The sequence below is a fragment of the Cynocephalus volans genome, chromosome 2 (assembly GCF_027409185.1).
Source record: "Cynocephalus volans isolate mCynVol1 chromosome 2, mCynVol1.pri, whole genome shotgun sequence".
Taxonomy (NCBI): Eukaryota; Metazoa; Chordata; class Mammalia; order Dermoptera; family Cynocephalidae; genus Cynocephalus; species Cynocephalus volans.
Genome location: NC_084461.1, coordinates 213113542 through 213138951, shown reverse-complemented (window position 1 = coordinate 213138951; position 25410 = coordinate 213113542). Strand labels below are relative to the sequence as shown.

The 25410-nt window shown below is 45.2% G+C and overlaps 1 protein-coding gene across 2 annotated transcripts in view; it reads right to left on the bottom strand.

The window, feature by feature from the left end:
• NUDCD3 (NudC domain containing 3) overlaps positions 1-25410 on the bottom strand; it is a 103256-nt gene that overhangs the window by 35366 nt on the left and 42480 nt on the right. The window lies entirely within an intron of this gene.

Here is a 25410-nt window from a genome sequence, read left to right as displayed (position 1 = left end):
CAGTTATGAAAAGGGAGCATTCCCACAGCAAGTGCAGCTCAGTCACCTTCTCCAGGGCCTGCTCACAGACGAGCAGACGAAACCTGGCAGGGAGAAAGCCCCACGGACCCGCACACAACGAGTGTACTATGATTGCACCCACACAGGAAGACATGAAACTGTGTGCACCTCCATCTGTGTAGATGCAGGTACTAGACAAAGTCGGGAAGGAGAGCTAAAGAGGGCTCACTTTTTCTGGCTGAAATTTTAGGACAAGAATATACAAGGATACTTCAAAAAGTATGTGGAAAAGTGGAATTGAAAGATAATACAAATCTTTCAATGAACTTTTTGAAGTATTCTTGTTTTCACCTATGATTTGTATGCCTTGCCTCTTATGTGAGGCTGGACCTCCACAACGATCCAAGCTCTCTGGGTTGGGTGACTGGTGGCTTTTAAGGGCTGAACTGTGTCCCCAAAAATGATATGTTGTAGTCTTAACCCCCAGGACCTCAGAATGTGACTTTACTTGGAAAAAAGGGTCTTTACAAGGGTGATCCGGTTATAGTGAGGTCACTAAGGTGGGCCTAATCCAGTATGACTAGCATTCTTAAAAGAAGGACTTTGGACACAGAGACAGATGCACACAGGGAAGACGATGTGAAGGTAGAGGCAGAAATTAGAGTACTGCGGCTGCAAGCCAAGGGAAGCCAAGACTTATCGGCCACCACTTGGAGCTGAAAGAGGTGAGGAAGGATCCTCCCCGAGCGCCTTCTGAAGGAGCACGGCCCTGCCCATACCTTCATCTCAGACTTCCCACTTCAGAAGTATAAGAGAATCGATGTTTGTTGTTTAAGCCACCCATTTTGTGGTACTTTGTTATGGTGAGCAAACACAGTGGCTAAGGAAATTAATTTCAATCAAAGGTGCTATTCAAAATTCAGCACTGAATATTGGCAGGATCAGGCACCGACCAATCAGAATGGATGCCAGCCTGAACTGCGCACACAGGTGGGTCACTGTGGAACACAGAGAAGACACGGGAGAACCAAGAGCCGCAGAGGGCACGTGCTCAATGGCACAAGAAAAGAGGGTATGGGGATGGAAAGTAAATAATGTCAATACCTTGAAAATCAAAAAAGATTAGTGTAGATGCAACCAGCAAAGGTATTTTCAAAGACTATTTAGTGATGTGGAGAAAGCTTTCAACATACTATAAAACTGAAAAAAGGATATACAACTTTTATGTATGGTACAGCTTCAGTTTCTAAGAAGAAAAAATGTATATACACACACACATGTATAAAAAAGACTGAAGACTGAAAGGAAGCATATTAAACCTTTGTGGTTACCTCTGGTGGTAAGATAACAAGGAATCTTTCTTCTTTGTACTTTTAGGTATTATCCAAATTCCCTACAATACGTTGGCTTTTTTATAACCAAGACAAAAACGGTTCTCTTTTAAAAAGTGTCATCAACAGGAGACAGTGATGCGTCTTCCCTGGAAGGGGTGTGGAGGAGCCAGGCACAGTGGAAGGGACCTGCTCCCACCCCCACCCCAAGTTTCCACAACCCCCTCCCACGTGAAAGCTCACATCTGATGTGGACACACTTGAACGTGCGGAGGATAACTCCAAAAAAACAACAGGATGCAGCAGCTACCTCTATGCTAGTAACTGGGAGGAAAGAGACTTCCTTCTCACTGGACAGCCTGTGGGTAGATTACCACTTGAAAATAATGAAAATCATGAAAAATAAAATACCCACACACACAAAATAAAGACCAACACGGCCCTAGCACTTGACAGACATCAGGGAATAAACATGAACACTCTTCAGATCTCTCAAGAGAGGGGGCAGGAGAGTACCTGGGGCCACCCGCCTCCAAAAGCACAGCAGTCACCCCGCCCACATTGCCACTCAGAGGGGCCCTGCCTCCTCCAAGGTGGAGGGCTGCCAGTCTCAGCTGGGGATGGGGGAGATGGGGAAGGGAACACCTGCCTCCAAAGCTGCGTGCCATGGAGGGGGGCTCTGGTCCCACAGGACCCGCCTCACACCATCCTCCCACTGCATCCCCACAGTCCTAGCTCCTCTGGCATGGCCCCGAAAGCCTCCTTCCAAAGGAGGCAGCAGAATCACTCCTAAGACAGCCCTAGCAAGTTGCTGGGTGCTTTTTTTTTTTTTTTTTAACACTCAGAGTCCACGTGCACTTTAAATAAAATTGATTATTTCTAGCTGACAGTATGTAAAAATAAGTGCCCTGTCAAGTGCAGGTGGCTCTGTGCTTCACTGTACCGTCCTTCGGTCACCGCTGCAGCTGCGGCCTGGGTGGCAGGGAGGCGGGGGAGTGTGCGTTGATGCTTCTGTACCAAGAGTGGGAGCAGCAAAGTGAGTCAGCAGCCAGGCGCAGATTATGAGAAGGTCTTGCTGTGGCTCCCACTCCTGATGGATGGGATAACAAGGTTCTAAATGTGTTAAAGGAAAAACATGGAACTAGCTCTGCTGCCTGCTGGATGTTGTGTCCTCTGGGTGTTCTGTCTTCGGGGACAGGCTGTCTTTGTCTCGGCACTGATAAGCAGGGGAGCCAGGTACCAGAGTCACCTGCACAGGTGGGAGCTGGCAGCACCATCATTAAAGACACACCTGGTCAGGAACCTGACCCATCCAGTCTGCCCATCCAAGCACTGCCACAAGTAAGAAAAGTCCCTAGTGCCACTAGAAACTCTCCTTTTGTTTGTTTTTAAAAACCAAAGGATCAGATTTAGAACAGCTAGTGGAAAGTATGAAAAACAGTGAGTAAAAGGAAGGCAAAGCCCTAACCTAAAGATTTTTGCCAAGGAAGCTAGAGCCCCAAACTGATAACAGATTTATAACTCAATGGGGCGACAGTCCTGCCCTCAAGCTCTTTTCCAGAGAGAGAATGCACATAACAGGCGTTCACTCCTTGACTGAAGGGAGCAGACTGGCTCCCCCAAGTCACAGCCAGTGACTGCAAAGTGGAGGTGTTTGCACCAGAGGGTCCCCCTGTAGCTCTAAGCCTGAGGCCCAGCTCGCCACCACCCCTCCTCGCCCCAGATACAATGTTCTTTCCTGTCTCTTGCCATCAATCCTGTCTACACTTTAAATGCTCACACTTGCCTTTAACTTGCCTTTAACGACCTAGTACAAACAATGTCCTGTCACCCTCATCTCCCTCGGTCACCCCAGGTGCGAAAGCTCACACCTCACCACCACCGGTTGACTTGACTGCCCTCTATACCCTCGGGGGGTTGGGAGGAGGACGCTACAACATGTGTGTTCGGTGTGCATGCATGTGCTGTGGTCTGAATGTCTGTGTCTCCCCAAGATTCATATGTTGAATCCTAACCCCAAGGTGATGGTATTAGGAGGTATGACCTTTGGGAGGTGATTAGGTCGTTAGGGTGGAGCCCTTGTGAATATGATTACTGCCTTATAAAACAGGCCCTGTAGAGCCCCCTTGCCCCTTCCACCATGTGAGGACACAGTGAGAAGGTGCCGCCTATGGACCAGAAAGCTGGCCTTCACCAGATACAGAATCTGCCAGTGCAGATTCTTCCAGGCTCCAGAACTGTGAGAATTAAATGTCTGCAGTTTACAAGCTACCCAATCTAAGCAACTTTGTTATGGCAGCCCAAACAGACTAAGACAGTGCGTGCATATATGTGCGTGTGATATGTGTATGGTGCGTATATGTGCATAGTGTAGTGTGTGCACGTGTGCGGCATGTGTGCCATGGGTAAGAGGCAGTCAGCAGCCAGGGGCTCACTCACTCTCCCTTAATACTCCCCGTCTGTCTCTCCAATTTCCTTCTAACCCACTCATCCTGCATGTCCCACATCTGGATGGAGGCCACAGCCACAGCCTCTCTCAGCCTCTTCTCACACCACTGTAACCACATTGCCCTCAACAACCTTCTGTGACTCCCCATGGCCCAGGAGACAAAGCCCAGTGCCTCACCAAGGCACTCAAGGCAGCCCATGATTGAGTCATCATGGTTCCTTCCTCCCTTCTTTCTTCTCCTCCTACAAATGAACCCTCCTTCCTCTCTATCAACTCGTTCCTGCCTATGCTCAGTCGGTCTCTATTTAGAATTTACCAACATCTTTTCCACCTGGTGGATATACAGTAAATTTTCTTCTGAGTTTCTGCATTTTCAAAGCTTTCCAAAATGAGTATTATTATAAAAATGTACCCTTCTCCCCACCGCCCAGGCCACCGCTCTGCTTCTGAATTATAACACTCATGTCTGCTGGGCCCATTCCTGTCTCTTGGTCATATCTTCCCAGGCAGGTCCACTCCTGAAAACCTGTCCACTCCAACAAGCCCCTGGTCCTGGACCCTAGCTGCCATGCCTGCCCAACTCCAGCCACCCAGATGCAGCCCAGTGTTCCTGGGCTCCCACACAGACAGCCCTCCTGTGGCCCTTCCCAGGCCATCTCTATGGATGGTGGTGTGTCCTTGTCTCCTGCCTGGTTCCTGCAGACAATCTCCTGAGCGACTTCTTTCACTGCTGAGCACACTTTATCTCTAAGTTCATGCTTCTTCACCAACACGGACGTGATCCCTTATCAGGCCAATGTGGCAGACCCCTCGCTACCTCAGCCAGCCCCACACCAGGCTCAATGTTATTGGGATAGCTACCCCAGGCCACAGGCTCTGGTCTCAGTACGTCCTACTACTCATTGCCTCCAAGCCAGTCCCCTGGACAGTGAAGCAGATTCCCTGAACGCTGCACTTCACACACCCAGGTAACATTTAAGTGAATGCTGGGTGTCTGTGGCATTCAAACCCTGAGGTCAAGACTGCCTTTGCTGTCACCAACTGCATGATCTTGAGTAGGTCACTTAGCCTCTCTGTGTCTTGGTCCCCAGATCTATAAAATGGGAACACTAATAGCATCTGTCCCAAAGGGTGGTCATGAGAAATGAGACAAACCATGTAAAATGGCTGTAATAGGGTCTCATGACACTCAATGTCACTATTCTTGTTTAGTGCTTTCCCTGTTAGAAAGTCTTTGGCTAGGGACAGAAGACTCATCAAGCAACTTTTATGTATAAGGGATGATTTTTGAACCCTCTGAGACATCTATAGAGATAAGTTATTCATTTTGACTAACAATTCTACACTTTTACCCTGGAGCTTCTTTTTCTAAAATCTATTGTCAATAATTTTATTGATACCTAATATTACCAGTGTATCATCTACCACACATTGTCCTTCTAATGACAGTAACCTGCCTGCTTCAAAGATGATGGTGGCCCACCAACAGGAGGTCCAAGTTCCTGGAGAAGCAGCCAGTCCTCCATCTGGGCTGGAATGTACAGAGTGAGCCTGAGCTATCTGTCCTCTCAGCAAGCGAGGAAGTGTCAAAGACCAGCAAAGTCATGTTGAAAGGACACATGAGCCAATTTTAAGAGGCTTCCTGCTGGCCAAAGACAGGACAATCTTAGGACCAAAAAGAATAACATCCACAATGGACTAAAGCACACACATATTAAAAATCCTTAAGTTCATAAAACAAAAACCCTGTGGGTCACTTTTAGTGACCAGAGCACAACTCAATCTGAAAATTCATCAATAAAATGGTTCTGTACGAACTGTAATTTCAGAAAAGCCAAGTCCCTAAATAAGAATTCCAGACAACAAACGAAGAAGATAAAACAGAATGAGGAAATCAGCATCTGTAATGTGTGATGAAAACAGCTGCTAAGCACAAGGTGAGATGAGGGGAAGCCTGCTGATGGATGGATCCAGAACATCCCCAAAATGTCTGAAATGGTCAGATGTCATGTACCTCTGGGAGGGCCCCACCTACAAGCCCAAATACGGGGCCTCGAATTGATTCCAACCTATAGGTCTAATTACCATTTCACAGGAAAGACAAGGGGTAGAGAAACACGGTCATCAAAACCATGAATATATAGTCAGCCAAATCCACAATTTGGGAAATTATACGAGTACCAGACAAAGTTCCAAGTTTCTCTAAAAAATAAATGGTGTGGGACTAAAAAATAGACAAAGAGGAATTACTCTAAATTAAGAGACTTGCAAGATCTATCAACCAAATTCAATGTTTGGACCTTGTCGGAATGCTAATTTGAAAAAAACAACTGTAAGAAGATATTTTTGAGATCATCAGGAAAAAGTGAACATAGACCGGGTATTAGACGATTTTAAGAAATTATAAATTTGTAAGATAGTCCTGATTTTTTACTCAAGTATTTATGAGTGAAATTACATGACATCTGGGATTTGTTCTATCCAAAACAAAACCAAAAAAAGTCTGGGGGAAGGGAGAAAGATAAAACAAGAACCATGACACATTGCTAAGTGATAAAGCAGGGTGCAAGTTTTGTAGGTGTAAGTTCATTATGCTATTCCCTCTTTTTTGTGTTGTTTTTTTTTTTTTTTTTAAAGATGACCGGTAAGGGGATCTTAACCCTTGACTTGGTGTTGTCAGCACTATGCTCCCCCAAGTGAGCTAACCGGCCATCCCTATATAGGGATCTGAACCCTTGGCCTTGGTGTTATCAGCACCACACTCTCCCAAGTGAGAAACAGGCCAGCCCAGCCCCTTTTTTGTGTATTTTTGAAAATCTGAATAATCTGGCTTGGCTATACACCTAAGAGGGGAACTGCTGGGTCACAGGACCCATATACATATACATGCCCAACTTTAAAAGATCATGCTAAATGTTTCGCAAAGGGATTGCCCCAATCTGCTCTCCCCAGCAACGTGAGCAGTACTACACACACACAGGATGCATGCTTTGTACTATCTTGCCAATTACGTATACATAAAAACAGAATCTCAGTACAGTCTTAATTCACATTTCCCTGCTTATTAATGATGGTGAACAGCTCTTCATATGCTTATTGGCCATATGTGTCTTCCTGTTCATGTCTTTTGCTATTTTTCTTTTGCTTGTAATTTCCTTGATTTGTGGAAGTTCATTATATATTCTGAAAATAATTCTTTGTTCGTTACATAGTTTACCAATACGTTCTCCTAGTCTTTAAGTAGTCTTCATACTTGAAGATGTCTATCTGATCAAGTTCTTCATTTTAATATCATCAAATGCATCAATCTTTACCTTGTGTCAATGCTTTTGTATCCTCACAACTCCTTCCTCCCTCAAGGTCTGAAAGAGTCACGTCAATTTTCTACCAAGAATACGCTCTCTTAATTTTTTTATTCTCTTCTTGTTAGAGTTATTAGCCCCTTTTCATTCAACCTTGGTTTCTCTGTGGATTCTTTTTTCTTCTCTTGATCAATTGTACCAGCAGTTTGTCCATTCTGATGGGGTTTTTTTCCCCCAAAGAACCAACTATTGCTTTTGTTGATTTTCTATATTGTGCCATTTAAAGTCCAGCTGAGGAACACAGAAGAGTACCCCCGGAACCATCCTGTCACTGACCTCACTCTGGCCAGTCTGTCCCACAGGTTGCTGCACTGTGGGCAGGGCCCTCAGCTCCTCAGCAGCAACACCTGGGGCCTGGGGCAGACAGGCTCCTTCTGTCTTCACACTGCACCTACACAGCCAGCAGACTGTCCACTGATCAGTTAGGAAGGCTTGCTTTAAAAATAATTCTTATAAAAAGTGTACTTTAAAATTTTGCTTTTACATTTTAAAATTAATTTTGTAGCTACAGTTAAAGAATACTAGATGATTCCATGTTTACTTAAAATAAATAAGGCAAGGTACTTAGAGTCACTTATAATCTGTCCATGAATAATTCAATAGATTTAAATGTAAATTTAAGGAATATTTTTGACAATCCATATTATATGGTCAGCCAGTGTCAACAAAATCAATATTTACTATAAAACTATTTTTTAATTAACTAAAAATGGAGGTTTGTACAGTGAGATATTTTTCTTAAATTGTGTTAATTATTTTAACAAGGGAGGGAGATATTCTAGCTTTCTGTAAGTATATAAATGTAAATATATATTTTAAAATAAAAATTAAGGGGCCGGCCCGTGGCTCACTTGGGAGAGTGTGTTACTAATAACACCAAGGCCACAGGTTCAGATCCCTATATAGGGATGGCTGGTTAGCTCACTTGGGAGAGCGTGGTGCTGAGAACACCAAATCAAGGGTTAAGATCCCCTTACCGGTCATCTTCTCAAATAAATAAATACATACATACATGCATACATACATACATACATAAAAATTAGATAATCTACTGCATAAATATGCTGATATAAGAATTTTGAGTTATGTAAGTACCTTAGTCTTTAACTCAATTTTCTTTTCCTATTCATTCAAAACCAGAAAAATTATGAACAGCTTTACTATTTCAACTCACAAAAGATTTCCCAATTGAATAATAGGCCAAAGAAAACTACCAACAATGAAGCCTACATACAGTACCTACAGTACCAGAAAGGATGCACCCCAGCAATGCAACTATTTCCCAGGAGAGAAAACAGAGAATGCACAGGCGTCTGCAGCACAGCATCAGACACCAGGAGGCAAATGAAACAGGGACCCAATGCCTCCAAAGAGGGACACGGGGTGGAGGCCTCACTTGCTCTGCTTCATCAGCATGGGGCCTGTTCTCAGTCTCCTGCCCAGGCACTGACTGGCTCTACTGTTCATTACAGCAACTTTCCCAAAGATCCATCAACTCTTCAGTGGATATAAACTCATCCACAGCTTATACCCTAGACCTCTGACTACCTCCCCTCAAGATCACCGACATGAGGGTTCTACCAACCCTGGACTGTCCTCATCCAGTCCTAGTCAACACTTCTACCATATACCCAGTCCTAATCCAAATCCCCACCCTCATATCAAGAGAGGGCCAGGAGAAGGGGACTGTCAACTTCTTGTACACAATGGAAGATGAGTACCCTAGAACAATGTTTTTCAAAGTGTACATATAAATCTACTTAGCAAAACAGAACAGAACAAAATGGAATGAAAATATGTAGATGCATTGCACAGAGAAAGAGCAAACTCTGATTTGTAAAACTGCCACTACACAGGTATGTGTGTATCTGTGAGCCCTGTAACATGTATTTCTCACTGTGGCTATAGGTTTCAAACAAAGTCTAAAAACCACTGCCCATAAAAACCTAATAGATAGGAAAGGAGATTTTAAAAACAGCAACTTTCACTGCTCTACAGGGAGGAGGAGGCTGTGCTGTGAAAGGAGGGCCACAGGGTCAGGAGGAAGGTAGCCCTGTGGTCAAGAGGAGGCAGCCATGCAGTCAGGAGGAGGAGACTCCATGGTCAGAAGGAGGAGTTCCTGCAGTCATGAAGAAGAGACCCCAAGGTCACGAGCAGGAGGCTACCCGGTAAGAAGGAGGAGGCCCCGTGGTCAGGAGGAGAAGGTCCTGTGTTCAGAAGGAAGCAGCAGCCATACTGTCAGGAGGAGTCCCACATCAGAGCCACCACAGCAATTACAAGCAGTGCATGAGAATGAGAAATTCAAACACACATGGAGAGCACAAAGAGGCGGGACAGGTGAGCACTGAGCCTAAGTGCTGTGGCCTAGGGAGAGGAAGGACATACCCATCATTATCAAGAAGAAGAGAAAGAAACTGTGGGCTCACATCCAGCATCACAGAAATAAGGACACAGGGTCCTGATGACCAGCAACTTGTCAGGAACACCACTACTCCATGACACAGAATTCACTGATTGAGATTTGCTAAATGCAGGTGACAGCTCATGCTTATTTAATGTACATGCAGATAGAGAGATCCAAAACAGAGACTCGTGTGAATGGCAGAGTAGTAAACCACATCCATGTCCTCGCTCAGTCCACTGACAGGGCCTAGAAGCAGGCACAAGGAGCCCCTTGAGTGCTCAAATCTTGGTTTTTAAATACTGTCCTCTAATAAAGGGAATCAGGCTCCTCGAGAGTGGGTGATTCTAGGACTGGAACAGAGAAAATATAAGATGAGCCCAGAGCATCTTGCAGTGTCAGAAAGAAAGGAAGTGCAGGGAAAAAAAGGGATACAGGGATATCAAAGGACACAGGAGCCAACCTGAGAGAGCCACAATGGCCAGAGGTGCAAACGTTGGCATCAAAATAAATAATATAGTGCTGGATGATGACGTAAAGAGTAAAATACCCACGAGTCGATATCGATATAAACAAATAACTGAATAAATAATAACGAATGAACGAGGGAAGGAGACAACTCTTCCTTATAGAATTCCAGTTAAAGACGTAGAAGGAATGAGGGAAATTGGAAATTGCCATGAGAATATCACAGTAATAATGCTGAAAGATCCTCTGAAGATGCTAAAATGAGTGGGTAGGACTTTAAGGGGAAATAGGATATTTGTATAACCTCTGAGTATTCCCCCCCAAATATCTGTCAATTACTGTCATGGTTTTAACATATTAACAATTTAACAAATTCTTTGAGACTCCCCCATCTTCCCCGCCCCTTGAGTGAGGGTGGACTTAGGGGCTCTAATGAATAGAGCACAGAAAGGGGACAACATTCACAGGACAGGGCAGAACACTCCTCCACCAAGTGTTCCAGTGAGCATCTCGGTAATAATTCCTGTTGACATTGTGTCCCCAACCTGATATGATGAGAAGGGCATATCACTTCCGTGGTCCCCCTCCCCAAGTCCACCCAGTCTAATCATGAGAAAACACCAGACAAACTGAAATTAGGAACAATCTACAATATACCTGACTTCTTCAAAAGTGTGAAGATTGCACCAAAAAAACCCCAAAAAAGACAGAAACTGTCACAAACTGAAGGTGATGAGTCACAATGCCTAAATGCAAGGTGGATCCTGGACCCAATTTTGGAGCAGAAAAGGGGGATTAACTAGTGGGAAAACCATAAAAACCCCAAAGCCTGTGGTTTAGTTAATACTGTCTTGATATTAATTAGTTTTGACAATGTACCCTGTGAACACTCAGGGAAGGAGGAGGGAGGCAATTCAAGTCTGCAGCAGTGACATTTCAAGCCATGGAATTGAGGTCAGAGTTTCAATCCCGGGCTTCAGCTCATACTAGCTGAGTTATCTGAGCAAATTCCTTTAAAAAATTTGGTATAGCCTCAATTTCCTCATCTGTAAGGTGGGAACAACAATGACCACCCCAACCCACAGGTTGTTGTGAGCTATAAAGGTTGTTATAAAGCTCTTACCACAGTCTTCATGTATCGTGAGGTCTCTCCCCATTGGGAGGTTATTAGTTATACCAGAGCAGTTAACAGTTTCCTGCCCTGGATACTGAATCACAGTCACAAACAAAATGGTTTAGCATCGTTTTCAACTCAAGATTACTGTATTTATTCTTTTTTCCCCCTTTATCTCCTATCTCCCATATTTCCCCAGTCCTACCAATTTTGAAAAGCAAATAAGAGGGCTTTTTCCCTCTACATAGTTTCCCTGCTGGCTGCCATTGTTCACAGCACTTGATATAGCAAATTCTGGCAATGTTTTCCCATTTGCTTTATTTAGAAGGTTGTTATTTACTGCTCCCGCTGTTTGGGGGGCAAAAATGTTAGCGATCTACCAAGAGGGCTTTCCACAAATAACGAGGTGTGTTTTTACAACAATCAGTATGTGGACCACTGTTGGGAAAATAGAATAGTCTGGTCAGGGCCGCGCGCGCGCACGCGCGCGCGCACGTGCATGCATGAGAGAGAGAGAGAGAGAGAGAGGGAGAGAGAGAGAGAGACAGGAAGAGAGGGAGAGAGAGAGAAAGGGGGGGGAGAGAGAGGGAGAGAGGGGGGAGAGAGAAGGAGGGAGAAGGAAGGAGGGAAGGAGGGAGAGAGGGAGGGAAAAGGACGGAGGGAAGGAGGGAGGGGGAGGGGGAGGGAGGGAGAGGGAGGGGGAGGAAGAGGGAGGGAGGGAGGGAGAGAGGGAGAGGGAGGGAGGGAGGGAGAGAGAGGAGGGGGAGGGGCGGCCAGAGGTGGGGAGAGAAAGAGAGAAGAGTCTGGTGAGGCAGGCGGGCGTTGGCCTCGGGTATCGGCCTCGGGCATCTGCCCGGTGCAGCCATGTTTTCCAACCTATGGCTCCAAGGACCTTTTGGCTGGTTACCTAGATCACAGACCTGCATGAAGGGGTCTGGTGACCCAGCCTGGCATGTGAGGGGTCTGGGGACCCAGTCTGGCATGTGAAGAGTTTGTGATCCAGTCTGTGAATGGGCTTGAGGGGTCTGTGGGCCTTAGCTCAACAATCAGCCCAGTCGGTGCAGGATTACCAACAGGTAAAAGGGCCCGACAACTAGACTGGTCGCCCAGCTTTGCAATTGGTGTCACGAACAAGATTAAGAGAGCTAGACAATGGGCGCTGTGAGCAGGATTTCAGACATTAGCCACAGCAAACCCTGACAACCATTATGTTGGTTTCTTTTACTCAGAGTATGCCGACAATGGATTTAAGAGACTTTTAGCCTAAATTCTTCAATGTGGACTACTCAGATGATCTCTTGTTTCCTTGGGGATATCATATCCTGGGAGGACTTTCAGTACCAAGAGCCACTCAATCTGGGGCCAGCCCGTGGCTCACTCGGGAGAGTGTGGTGCTGATAACACAAAGGCCATGGGTTCGGATCCCATATAGGGATGGCCGGTTGGCTCACTGGGTGAGCGTGGTGCTGACAACACCAAGTCAAGGGTTAAGATCCCCTTACTGGTCATCTTTAAAAAAAAGCCACCCAATGTGCTAGGGGGAAAATAAGCTCCACATTGTCCAACTTTGCCTACTGCAACAACAGCACCAGTTTACTGTCTACAGTTTGAAAGCACTGGGCAGTAACATGCCCCCCTACATGCGATCACCCAAGGACTCTCTGTGCCCTACCTGCCCTGCCCTGTCTCTGCCTAGGCGCTGGCCTCTGCACTACCCTGGCGGCAAGCAAGCCTAGGGCTGGCAACTGTCAATGCCAAAGACGAAACCTCTCCTCTGCCCACTCTGGGATCCCAGGCCCTGTGACAGAGCCAACACACCAGCCACTGAATGAATACTGGCCCAACACCTGCCAGGTGCCCACATTATTATAGGCACAGGGACACAAGGGAGAACAACGTGAGACTCACATATTCAGAGTTAATCAAAAGTGACTAAGTGGCCCCTTCAGAACCTCTGGTCAAGAGAGAAGGCCCCTGGGAGGAGTTGAACATTCACACTGAAGTCTAAGAAATGACAACACAGGGCCTGCTACAAAGACTGCGGAGATGAGCAGCCAAGGGAACTGCCCACAGAAAGTCCTTGGTCTAGCTTTGCCAATGACCCACTGTGACCAAGGGCCCATGCCTCCATTTCCACACGTGCAAAATGGGGGTGCACGAGCACCTAGCTCAGAGAAGTTATTGTGGTTTATGAATGGATACAAAGCACTCAGAACGGTGTCTTGTGCAGAGTGAGTGTTACCTGCCATCACCACTGTCACCATCATTAATGTGCTTATTGTTATCAAAGAGGAGACGTTGTCATATCATGCAAGATCAGAATCAGGCTTTTTTAAACCAGAGTTCAGAATTTAATCAAAAAATGATCACAAGTCACTGCAGGGTTGGAATGCGGAGCCACAGTATCTGATTGTCTTAAAAGTTGCCACATGGAGACTGGACTGCAGAATGCTTAAGGGAGTGGATCTGGAGGGTACCTGGGGTCACGAGTCTGGGGACGGTAAATAAGTATGAGGGCAGAAGAACCAGAGAACAGTGTGTACCTGGGGCACCACCACAGACACTCGGAACCTGGGGAGAGGGGGCACGACGACTTGCTGGCGCTGGCTCGAGGTTCATGCCACCTCATCCGTCTTGTCTCAGTTCATTCATCCAATCACTTTCCTCTTACCCTCAAGCCTTTAACAAAACTAAACTTCCTCCCTAACTACAAGAGGCAGTGAATTCTCCCTTCTTTACAGCTCTTTCACAGCACCACCATGACATCAAATGATGTTTTATTCAAGTACAAAACAGGCATTTTGTTTATTGGTTCATTTTATGTTTACTTATGCAGCACGAGATTACATATGCATGGGAGTCTCACATAAGATTACAGCAGTCCCCCTTTATCCAAGGGAGATATGCTCCAAGACCCCCAGTGGATTCCTGAAACTACAGACAATATCAAACCCTATACATACTGTTCATTCCTATACATGTATACCTATGATAAAGTTTAATTTATACATTAGGCACAATAAGATTAACAACAATAATAAAATAGAACAATTATAACAATATGCCAGCATTGCCACTCTTGCACTTTGGTGCCATTATTAAGTAAAATAAGGATTACTTGAACATAAGCACTGTAATACCCCAACAGTTGATCCAATACCCAAGATGGTTACTAAGTGACTAACGGGAAGGTAGCGAGACAGCATGGATAAGCTGGACAAATGGATGATTCATCTCAGGGTGGTGCAAGATTTCATCTTACACTACTTAATGCACAATTTAAAACTTAAAAATTTGGTTTATTTCTGGAATCTTCCATTTAATATTCTTGGATCCCAGGTAACCAAAAAGGCAGAAAGCGAAACTGCAGGTAAGGGGATACTACTGTATAACACTCTAGAAAGAGAACAAACCACATCTAATAGTTTCAAACACACTCTGCATACAGTGGGACAAGCTTTGAACACATTCAATATAAAAAACAGAACTCACAAAATAGGTGCACTAAGATCGCATGTAATCTTACAACAGACATTCTACACTTGTTTCCTTTAAATAATCAGCAATTCAATTAACCAAAGTCTGAGTTTTGTTTCCATTTTAACAAAAACATCTCTGGAATTCTAAGAACTAGACACTATTTGGACCAATGTCCTCAATTGTTCTGGTGAACACCGGGAGAGTGGCTTCTGCTCACCACAGTGGTGAGGAGTCCCTGCCACACGGAGGCCCGGTCTTAAGTTCTCCTAGGAGGTGGTTAACCTTAAAGTCAGCCTTCTTCACGTGCACCAGCCCCCTCTCATTATACCGATTATTTTGCTAGCAAGCAAAAAAAAAAAAAAAATGTGCAGCTGGAATTTAAGAGTATAATCTATCGCAGCTGGAATTTAAAAGTATAACCTATCAGATTCTAACAAAAGTGAGATTCCAGGGTATGTTCATCTAAGGGTAACAAATTTAGATGCCTCTCAGTTTCAAGAAAAGCTGTCATAAGAAGACACTAGTGCTTTTTCTATAAGTAAAACAAGATCTACTGCAATGAGAGCAGTACTTCTGGAAGAAGGAAGGCTTTGGCTGGTGCTGCAGCGGCTGCAGGCTAAACAGCACCATCCCAGGACTGTAAATCTGAAAACAGGAAGCCAGAAAAGTTAAAGCTGTCTCTCTGCCCCTCTTCTTTCTGGGAAAGCACCCAGAGAAATGCTTGCTCCCTCCAAGCCTTGTCACCCCAGCCCCAGTGGCCCAGGCCTAGGGATAGGGGAAGGTGAGTATAAAGCACAGAAAGCACTTCTGGTTAGGAGACAATGCCCAATTCTGAGAATCTTCACAGAGGTCCGATGTCCACATACATGTACAGAGAGAAACCCCAACCAACTCAGGAGTTCTCTATTTAATGGACTCTTATGGTAAATCCTTTCAATAAAGCAAAGAATTACTTTGACAGAGCAAAGCTCCACTAATTGCGGAGCTTACATAAAAAAACAACTTTGACATTAATTAGCAAACACCCACTATCAGTAATACTGAGTCCTGTGAGCCTGGGAAGGGCTCTTGTTCCCACCCCCATGGGGCCCTGCACATCAGTATCCCTTTGTCTCTTGGATCCCCAAGCTCTTCTTAGCCAATAACTTGTTACCCTCACACCTCACCCTTCCTTAAAATCAACCAAACACAAGGACTCACAGCTCTTCTCTCAACCAGCCTTCTGTTGAGGCTGTGCCATCTTCTCCCTTTTATTCCTGGCTAAATGTCCTGAGTCACCTTCTCCCTACCCTACGTTCTAGCATACCACTCTATAAACTCTGCCAACCACTTCCAAGTGACTTCCAAGAATCCAACCACTAGTGACTTTCAAGTATCAAATCCAAACTTACCTTTTTATAGTTTCTGTCCATCTGATACCTCTGCTACATCGGACGTCAATGCTCCCACCAATGGACCCCTCCAGGACCTCTCTCAACTCCATGGGCACAACCACACCCACCCACCTGGTCTCCTTCTCCTCCATCACCTCCACCCACCCTGTTCTCCCTCTCCTCTACCATCACCTCCACCCACCTGGTCTCTCTCTCTTCCACCATCACCTGGCCTCCCTCTCTTCCACCCACCTGGTCTCCTTCACCTCCCCCATCACACCCACCACCACCTGGTCTCCCTCCCCCCCATCACATCCACCACCACCTGGTCTCCCTCTCCTCCCCCATCACATCCACCCACATGGTCTCCTCCTCCCCCCATCACACCCACCACCACCTGGTCTCCTCTGGCCAACCTCTCCTGCTTCCCCCCAAGCTCCAAGAAATGTAGGGCTATCCCTGTACCTTCCACACACAGCTCCTGAACCACTGCAACAGCTTCCTGGCATGTATCCTTTCTCCATGTCCTAACTCATCCATTCTGACTATTGCCTGTAAACTTCTAACAAATCTGAGCGCAACACTCTTTGAGTTGGAAACTACTGGTTACCCCATTTTCTAAAGATAAACCCCCTTTAGCATCAATAAGGGTTTCACAATATGGTCCCCACTAGTCCTATCCTCGGTCACTCCCTTCCCCCAGAAATACAGGAATGTTAACACTCCTTTAATGCCATCATTTGCTTGCACAGGTTATTTTCCTTCTGACTGGGCGCTTGCCCTTCTCAACCTGCTGACCTCCAATGCCATCTTCCCTTATAACTCTTTTCCAATGCCATCTCCCCTCATAACTCTTCACAGGTTTCTCCACACTGATTGTTTCTGGTGTTCTCTTAATCGTTTCTCTTTTGGAGGGGAGCAGGGATTGTTGCTGTGTGTGTGCACAATGGAAGGAACACCTAGACAGAGCTTAACATGACAGTTTAACACAACACAGACGGTTACACGAGTGGCATAGAGATTGGGTATGGAGCTCTGAGCTGATGTGAAGTTCTACATGAACTTCCCTACAAAGCAAGGAGGTCTCTAAAGGGAAATTGAAACGCCAAGGCAAAGAGGTTTTACGTGTCAGATTTGTTTAAGGCAAGGTACATCTTTCAAGAATTCCAGATAAAAGAGAAGAGAAAGCAACACCATTTAGTGCTTAGGGACACAGACTCTGGAGTGAGAAGTCCCTGCTGGGCCACTGGCTAGCGATACAACCTTGGACCAGTTGTCCCTGGCTCTCTAAATCTTGATTTGCTCATCAGTAGAGTGGGGAAACAACACCACCACTGCAGCAGGAGTACAGGGCTCAGGTGAGACAACACACCAGCTATGTCTGACACAGCCACTTACCAAAGTGTCTGTTGCAGGGAACCCTAAGCATTTTTGACTGTTGAGCTTTTCCTTTTCCACTTGAGAAACTGTTTTAGAAACTCTATGCTCCACTGGAAACTCAAGCCCCTGCCATTTACCCTGCTTGTTTCTTGGGCCCGCCCTCTATGAGATAACCGCAGTCTCACACCTCCCCCAGGGGCCAGAGGCAAATTAGGCTCCTAAAATGACCAACAGACTGTGTCCCACAATCAGCCAATCCAAATTAGCAGGACAGTATCCCTCATTTACATAAGAGGACCTGAATGGGAACCTGTGAGGGAAAAGGGCAGGAATTTAGACTATATAAAGGGGTCTTTTCCTTTGTTCTGGGAGACACTGGCTTGGGAGTTTCTGCCCTCAGTGCTCTCCTTGCTTGCAAGCAAAAAGAGGCGCTATAACACTGAACAAAGAGCTGCAACACTAAAATAAAGAGCTATAAAACTGCCACACTGATGCCGGTCTTGGATTCCTCTGTGCGTTCGCCCCATAACAGTCTATACCAGTCCAGTCATACGCTCCCAGCCCAGCCCGTGACCTCTGGGTGCTACTACTCTCTACTGAGTGTGTGTGCTTGTCATAGTCTGTTTTCTGTCACTTGGAACACCTGAAACTGGGTAATTTATAGAGAAACAGCATTTATTTCTTACAGTTTTGGAGGCTAGAAAGTCCAAAGTTGAAAGGGTGCATCTGGTGACAGCCTTCTTCCTGGGGAAGGGGGCTCTCTGCAGGATCCCTAAATGGAGCAGAATACCACATGGCAAGAGGGTAAGAACATGCTAACATGCAAGCTCAGGTCTCCCTTCCTCTTCTTAAAAAGTCACCAGTTCCACTCCTATGATAATCCATTAACTCATTAACCCATGAATGGATTGATTCATTCATGAGGGCAGAGCCCTAATGATCCAATCACCTCTTTAAGGCCCCACCTCTCAGTACTCCCACATTAGAGATTAAGTTTCAACATGAGTTTTGGAGGGGATATTTAAACCACAGCAGTAGTCATACTCTCATGATGACAAAATGGGCTTTCCCCATGACTATCTTGGGGCCTTAGTCTGAGTGTTGTTTTCACTACCTGAGACCACAGCTCAACCTGGAGGGATCTGGCCACCCCAGAGAGCAGCAAGATCAAAAACCAGTGCAAAGCACCATGGAAGCATTCAAGGCTGCTAGCTTAAATCTCTGTACTTTTCCATTCTCATTAGTTACAGGCTGCCAGGAAATTTTAGCGGTGAACAGAATGAAGACAGGCTGGAAAAACAGTCCTACTATTTTAAAACCTCCATGTGAGCCAATTAGAACCTCTTCTGCATATCAGTGGACTAAGACTCTCCAGGTGAGCCTATTCCAAGGGTGGCTGGGAGACTGGCTGGGACTAAGACCCAGGCCACAGGCTGGCGAACCAGGGCCCTGACAGTGGCCGGGGTATACCTGTGCCTTGTTTTGTTGGTTTACGTTTGACATCTGAGTAGACTGCAGGCAGCGCCAGTCACTTTTTACTGCCTCCCTAAAAAAGCATTTCAGAGGAATATCTTTGACTAATGTATACATTAGCAATCCCCACACTATTACCCTTCTAACTAGCAGGACTAGATACTCCATCAAACGTAATTACATGATTTGACAGAAAATCAGAAAAATAAGTAAACACAACGATATCTCAGAAATCCAGCTGGATTTCTGGCAATGTTCATTGTGTTCATTTGAGAGCTCTTTGTAGCAAATTATATAAGGGTCTTTTTATAAGTGCAGCCACAACAAAACAAATGTCAGAAAGTCATCTTTACATTTACTTAGGCTGCTGAGAATTAGCAGTCAGTTCTTGACTTAAAAAGAGCCTTTAACAAGGAGATGTTGCTGTGGAGCTCTTTCTTTTCCTAGGGACAGGCCTGGGGTGAGGGGACCTGAAAGCCCAGCTGTAAACACACTTACTGAAGTCCCATCTCGACATGGAATGATCCATGCAAGTTCAAGCCATGGCCTTCACCTGCCAAAGTTAATTGTCTCTAGGCAAAGACACTAAAAATGCTTCTTATTTGAATGATGGGCCCAAGCAGCCCATCCTGTAACAATGCCTTCTGTAGAGAGATTCCGTACTTTGCCATCTGCTATGGTTTGAATGTATCCCCTCCAAAATCCAGGTGTCGAAACCTAATGGCCAGTGTGATGGTATTAAGAAGTATTAGAAAAAAAGAAAGAAGTGTTAAACCATAAGTCTAGTGAGTGGGATTAAGGCCCTTATAAAAGAGGCTTCTCAAAGCATTGTGACTCCCTTGCCCTTCTGCCTTCAGCCATGTGGGAATACAGAGTTCCTCCCTCGGGAGGAAACAGTAACAAGGTGCCATCTTGGAAGCAGAGAGCAGCCCTCACCAGAAATTGAACCTGCCAGTGCCCTGATCTTGAACTTCCAGCCTCCAGAACTATGAAAAATAAATTTCTGTTCTGTATAAATTACCTAGTCTCAGGTATTCTGTTACAGCAGCACAGATGGACTAAGACCCCATCCTTGTATTAGCCATCCTAAAACCTGGGTTTTAGGAACCTGGGTGGCACCAAGTTCACATGGGGAACACAGACACGTGGCATCAACAGGAAGGGACTAAGAGATACAGGCCATTCACAAGGGGTGCCACAGGACCACATGTAAGATTCACCACAACCCTGGGGGCTTGTCATCTCCACAAAACAGGAACTCCCAGAGGCTAACGAAACAGTCCAAAGTCGCATGGCCTAAGTGGCCTTGCCCCAGCTATTCAGGCAGCAATGCATCCACCATGCCCTCACCTGCACCGTCACCCTCAGGACCTGAAGATAGGCTCCCCCTTGGTGCATAGTGCAGTCTGCCCACAGGTGCCTTCAGCTTCCACTCTCTTTGGCCTTACGAGGCTTTTCTCATTCCCCTCACTGCATTTCTGACTGCCTGTCCCAATTTCAAGAGTCTAGCAGGCAGAAACTGGAGGGGATTCCTGGTCTGTGCAGCACACAACGAACACGAGCAGTAGCAAGGCCTCTGAGAGTAGAGGAAGACTTTTTTGTTAGTCTCTCTACAGTCACTCCTGAGGTCAGGTGGCCCTGCCTGCCCCACAGGAGACATGGAGAGAGACTGCTGACCTGACCAGAAGTTCTCCACAGAGCCCCCAGAATACCTGCCCATGACACCAGATAAATAGTACAGGTAATGGAATGCTGCTTTCCGCTTAATTCACGAACAGTGATACCATACTTCCCAACACTGCTGGCACTGACAGAAGCCTTGATTCCCACCCAGAACCACATGTAAACCACAGTACATGCTAACTTCAGCATGATATTGTGAAATATATATTTGGTCTTCATCCCCTCTTCCTAGCACACAACTCCTAAAATCCTTAGAATCTCTAAAGTGCTGTCTTTTTATATGCAAATTAGTTAACTGACGACTGGAAGCCCCTAGGTAGCTTCAGGATGGGGGCTGGTCATCTGGTCACCCAACACCCCAAGGTACTCCCACCCCCAACATTGAGGGAGGGGAGGGGAGAGGATATGAAGGTTAAATTGATCAACAGTGGCCAATGATTCAATCAATTATGCCTATGTAATGAAGCCTCCATAAAAACCCAAAAGGACTGGGTTCAGGGAGCTTCTGGATAGCTGAACACATGAAGGTTCCTGGGAGGTGGCAGGCCTGGAAAGAGCATGGAAGCTCCACACCCCCTCCCACATGCCTTATCACTTTATCTGTATCCTTTGTAATATGCTTTAAAATAAAACGGTAAAAACGTAAGCATTTCCCTGAGTTCTGTGAGCCCCTCCCCAAATTAATCAAACCCAAGGAGGGGGTTGTGGGAGCCCCAATTTATTGATGGCCAGTCAGAAGCACAGGTAAAACAACCTGTAGCTTGCAACTGGTATCAGAAGTGCAGGGAAGCAGGGGGCAGTTTGGGAGACTGAACCCTCAACCTTCAACCTGCAGGTTCTTATGCTATCTCCAGGTAGGTAGTGCTGAAATTGAACGGGAGAACACCCAGCTAGTGTCTGCTGCAGAATTAATTGCTTAGTGTATGGGGTAAAAAAAAACCCACATATTTGGTCACAGAAATCTGTCTTCTGTGTTGATTGTGATTGTTGTGCTATGAGAGCAAAGGAAGGACAGTTTGTGTTTGTTCTCACTCACACAATCAGGGAGAAATAAAACTCCATTGAGATGTGGGGACTGTCTTCACAGTACAGCTTACTCTAAGCTGGGTGATAACTTTCACGAGCTCCAACTCTGCATCCACATAGTCACACGGACCCACCCCTGACCCTTGTGGCCCTGCTCCAGCTCAGGGAGGAAGCTGGACATAGACTGCCTGCCACGTGCACTCTCCCATCCTCACTCCAAAAGAAGAAAGAAAGAGAGAAAAAATAATTTGTAAGTCTTTCTCCCTAAGGACATGCTCACTTTGTTCAGAATATCAAGGCAAATCGCAGGGAAGTTGTGACTCAGTGCACATGGACAAGCAAGAGAGGAGAGAGGGTGGTCTGAGCTTGCACAATGGAGAGAATAGTATGACCCTTCATAGAGAAAGGAAGTCAGGAGGCTGATGTGGTCACCTGTAAATCTGCAGGACATGAGGACAATTAAAATGAAGGACCAAAGACAGAGACATAAAGAACAGAAGTCAGAATAAACCACCGATGTGTGGCTTCAGGCTCTGGGAGTAGATGAGCTCTCCAAGGGAAAAGACTGCCAAAAGAAGAAGAAAAGGGCTGATTATAGAGATAATCTTGAGAACACCCACGTTTGAGGGGTGGGAAGAAGACAAACCTAAGAAATAGGCTGAAAGATTAATCATTGGGGAAGAAGAGAATCAGGAGAGCACAGAAGCCACACACACGTGTTTCAAGGAGAATGGGCAGTTGACAGCATCACATCTTAGAAGAGATCAAGAGAGAGAAGCTCAGGAAAAGCCACTCACTCTAACCCCAAGAAGGTTGTCCACAGCTTGGGAGAAAGACACTATTTTAACTTGAAAAGGTGGAAATCGAACTGCTAGTGTTTCTACAAGAATAAAAAACAAGGGCTAGGTGGAACTGGCAGAAGAAGAAAGGCACAGCACAAAATGAAAGGGATCCGTGTGCCTGAGGTGTAACAGGGCCAGGAGAAACTTGTGGGTAAGGGAGGCTTCCCACGCAAAGAGGCAGAAGACAAAGGAAAAGGGAAAAATATTTTAAAATTCAGTGAGGAAAGGACAGTCCTTTCAACAAATGATGCGAACATAATTGGACATCCATACGCACAAAAAAGATGAACTTCAAGGCACTCCTTGTACCACATTCCAAAAATGACTCAAAATGTATCACAGACCTAAATATAAAACCTAAAACTATAAAACTTCTAATAGAAACATAGGAGAAAATCTTCATGACTTTGGGTTAGGAAGAATTTCTAGATATGACACCAAAAACACGACCTATAAAAGAACAAACTGATATACTAGACCTTCAACAAAACTAACCTGTGTTCTTCAAAAGGCAATGTTAAAAGAATAAAAAGACAATCCAAAGACTAGGAGAAAATATTTGCAAATTATACATTTGATAATGTACTCGTATCCAGAATATACACAGAACTCTCAAAAATCAATAACGAGAAAACAAACAACCCAATTTTTTAAAATGGGCAAAAGATTTGAACAGACACTTCACCAAAGAAAATATAAAGGACTGTAACATCATTGCTTATCAGAGAAATGCAAATTCAAACTACAATGAAATACCCCTCTGTTCCTATGAGAACCTGTGAGAATGTCTAAAAATTAAGACGTGGGCTGGCCTGTTAGCTCACCTGGGAGAGCATGGTACTGATAACACCAAGGTCAAGGGTTCAGATCACCTTACTGGCCAGCTGCCAAACAACAACAAAAAAAACAAAATCACCAAATGTCGATTAAGAAGAGGAGCAACTGGAACTGTGACACATGCTATTGGGACTATAAAATGTGCAGCCCTCTGGAGAACAATTTGGCACCTGCCATGCAGCAAAGTCATTCCACTCCTCAGTCACACACCCAGAGAAATGAAGTGTCCATCCACACAAAGACCTGTACACAAACGTTCATAGCAGCTTTATTTGTTTATAGCCAAAAGGCGAAACCACCCAAATATCTACCAATAGATGGGTGGATAAACAAGAGAAAGCAATAAAAAGAATGAACTACTAATACACATAACATGGCTAACTCTCAAAATAATTATCCTAAAAGAAACCAGACTTTAAAAACTACATACTTTGAAGAGATATTTGTACATTCATGTTCACAGCAGCATTGTACACAGCAGCTGAAAGCAAACCAAATGGCCATTGATGGATAAATGGATAAACAAAATGTGTATATTCATACAAGAGATGTTATTCAGCCTTAAAAAGGAAGGAAAATATAATATAACATGGATGAACCTTTCATTACGCTCACAAAAAGACAAATAATACACAATTCCCTTATATGAGGTCTCTAAAAGTCAGATTCACAGAGAAAGAAAGTAAAACGGTGGGTGTCAGGTGACAGGGAGAAGGGGCAATTGGCAGTTACTGCTTAATGGGGACAGAGTTTCAGTTTGGGGAGATGAAAAAGTTCTGGAGATGGACGGTGGTGACGGCTGCACAACACTGTGAATGTGCTTAATGCCACTGGAGAATGGTTAAGATGGTAAATTTTATGTTATATGTACTTTACCACAGTTTCTAAAAACTAAGTAATGTTTTTAAAGTACATACTGTATAATTCCATTTATACAAGTCTAGAAAACATAAACTAATGTATTGTGACAGAAAGTGGCTGCCTAGGGATGGGATGGAGGTAGGAGGACGGGCACAGCAGAGACTGTGAGGAAGCCTGTGGGGTGATGAATGCTCACAGCTCAACTGTGAAAATGGTTTCATGGGTGTGTACACATCAAAACTCATCAAAGTGCATGCATTAAATACGTGATGTTTCGTACATAAGAAAATTAAATGGGCTAAGCTGAAAAGAGGATGGGAAAAGAGAAAGGATAAAAACAGGAAAGGAAGCTAGAGCAGTATCTGTGGTGGTTGACAGAGACATCCAAGAGAGAAAAAAGAAAATAAAGTATTCGTTCTGGATTTTGGCATGATCTCATCAATAAAATCAAAGGCCATTTGTGGAAAAAAGTCATCTGCAGAGAAGGAGAAAAGCACAGACAAGAGAGAGTACCACCAACAAGGGTGAAAAATGTCCTCCTGTACCACAGGGATAATGGCAGCCATGGTTCAAAACTAAATATGAACCAAAGTCAGGGGCAGCCCTGGAGGGAGGGAGCCCACCTGAGTCCTCAGGATAGGCGAACAGGTGTAAGGAGGTCCCTGAGGCAAAAGAGAAGGGACCCCATGACTCAGGTAAGCAGGCAAGGCCAGGGTGTGGAGATGCTGAAGACACAGGCACCCCACAAGGACAACAGAGACTACCTCCCCAGTCAGGACACCTCGCAGGAGCTTCCTCCTAGGACGGGCACGGATTCTAGGAGTCCAACACAGCACAGAAGCTGGCTACAGCCAGGCAGAAGCTCAGGATTCGGACTGCACCACCTTCTCCTAAATGTTTCTGGGAGTGAACAAGTAAGGTTATAAGATCAGATAGCTATGAATGGTGTGATTTAATACGATCAAGTCAGAATGAGCCAGGAGTGGCAGTCAGAGTGAGGGCAGGTGACCAAGGACCAGCCATTTGGCTGCCCTGTGACTCAGTTAAGGAAGAACTCACATGCAAAGGGTTGATGTCACTTGGGCCATAAATGTAAATTCACTTAACTGTGACTCCTTTGAAATTATGCTTTAGAAGGGCTCCATGCATTAACTTCCTCCATCTCTGCTGCCCTGGACACCTCTGAGGAAAAAATCAGCTGTTGGGTTTCAGAGATATTCATTCTGTTCCCAGCACAAGAACCCAATTTCTGTTATGGAGCCACAGCATGGTTCTGCATAACAGCTCAGACTGCTGAGAAGAAGTGACTTCAAAAATAAACAAGGTCTAC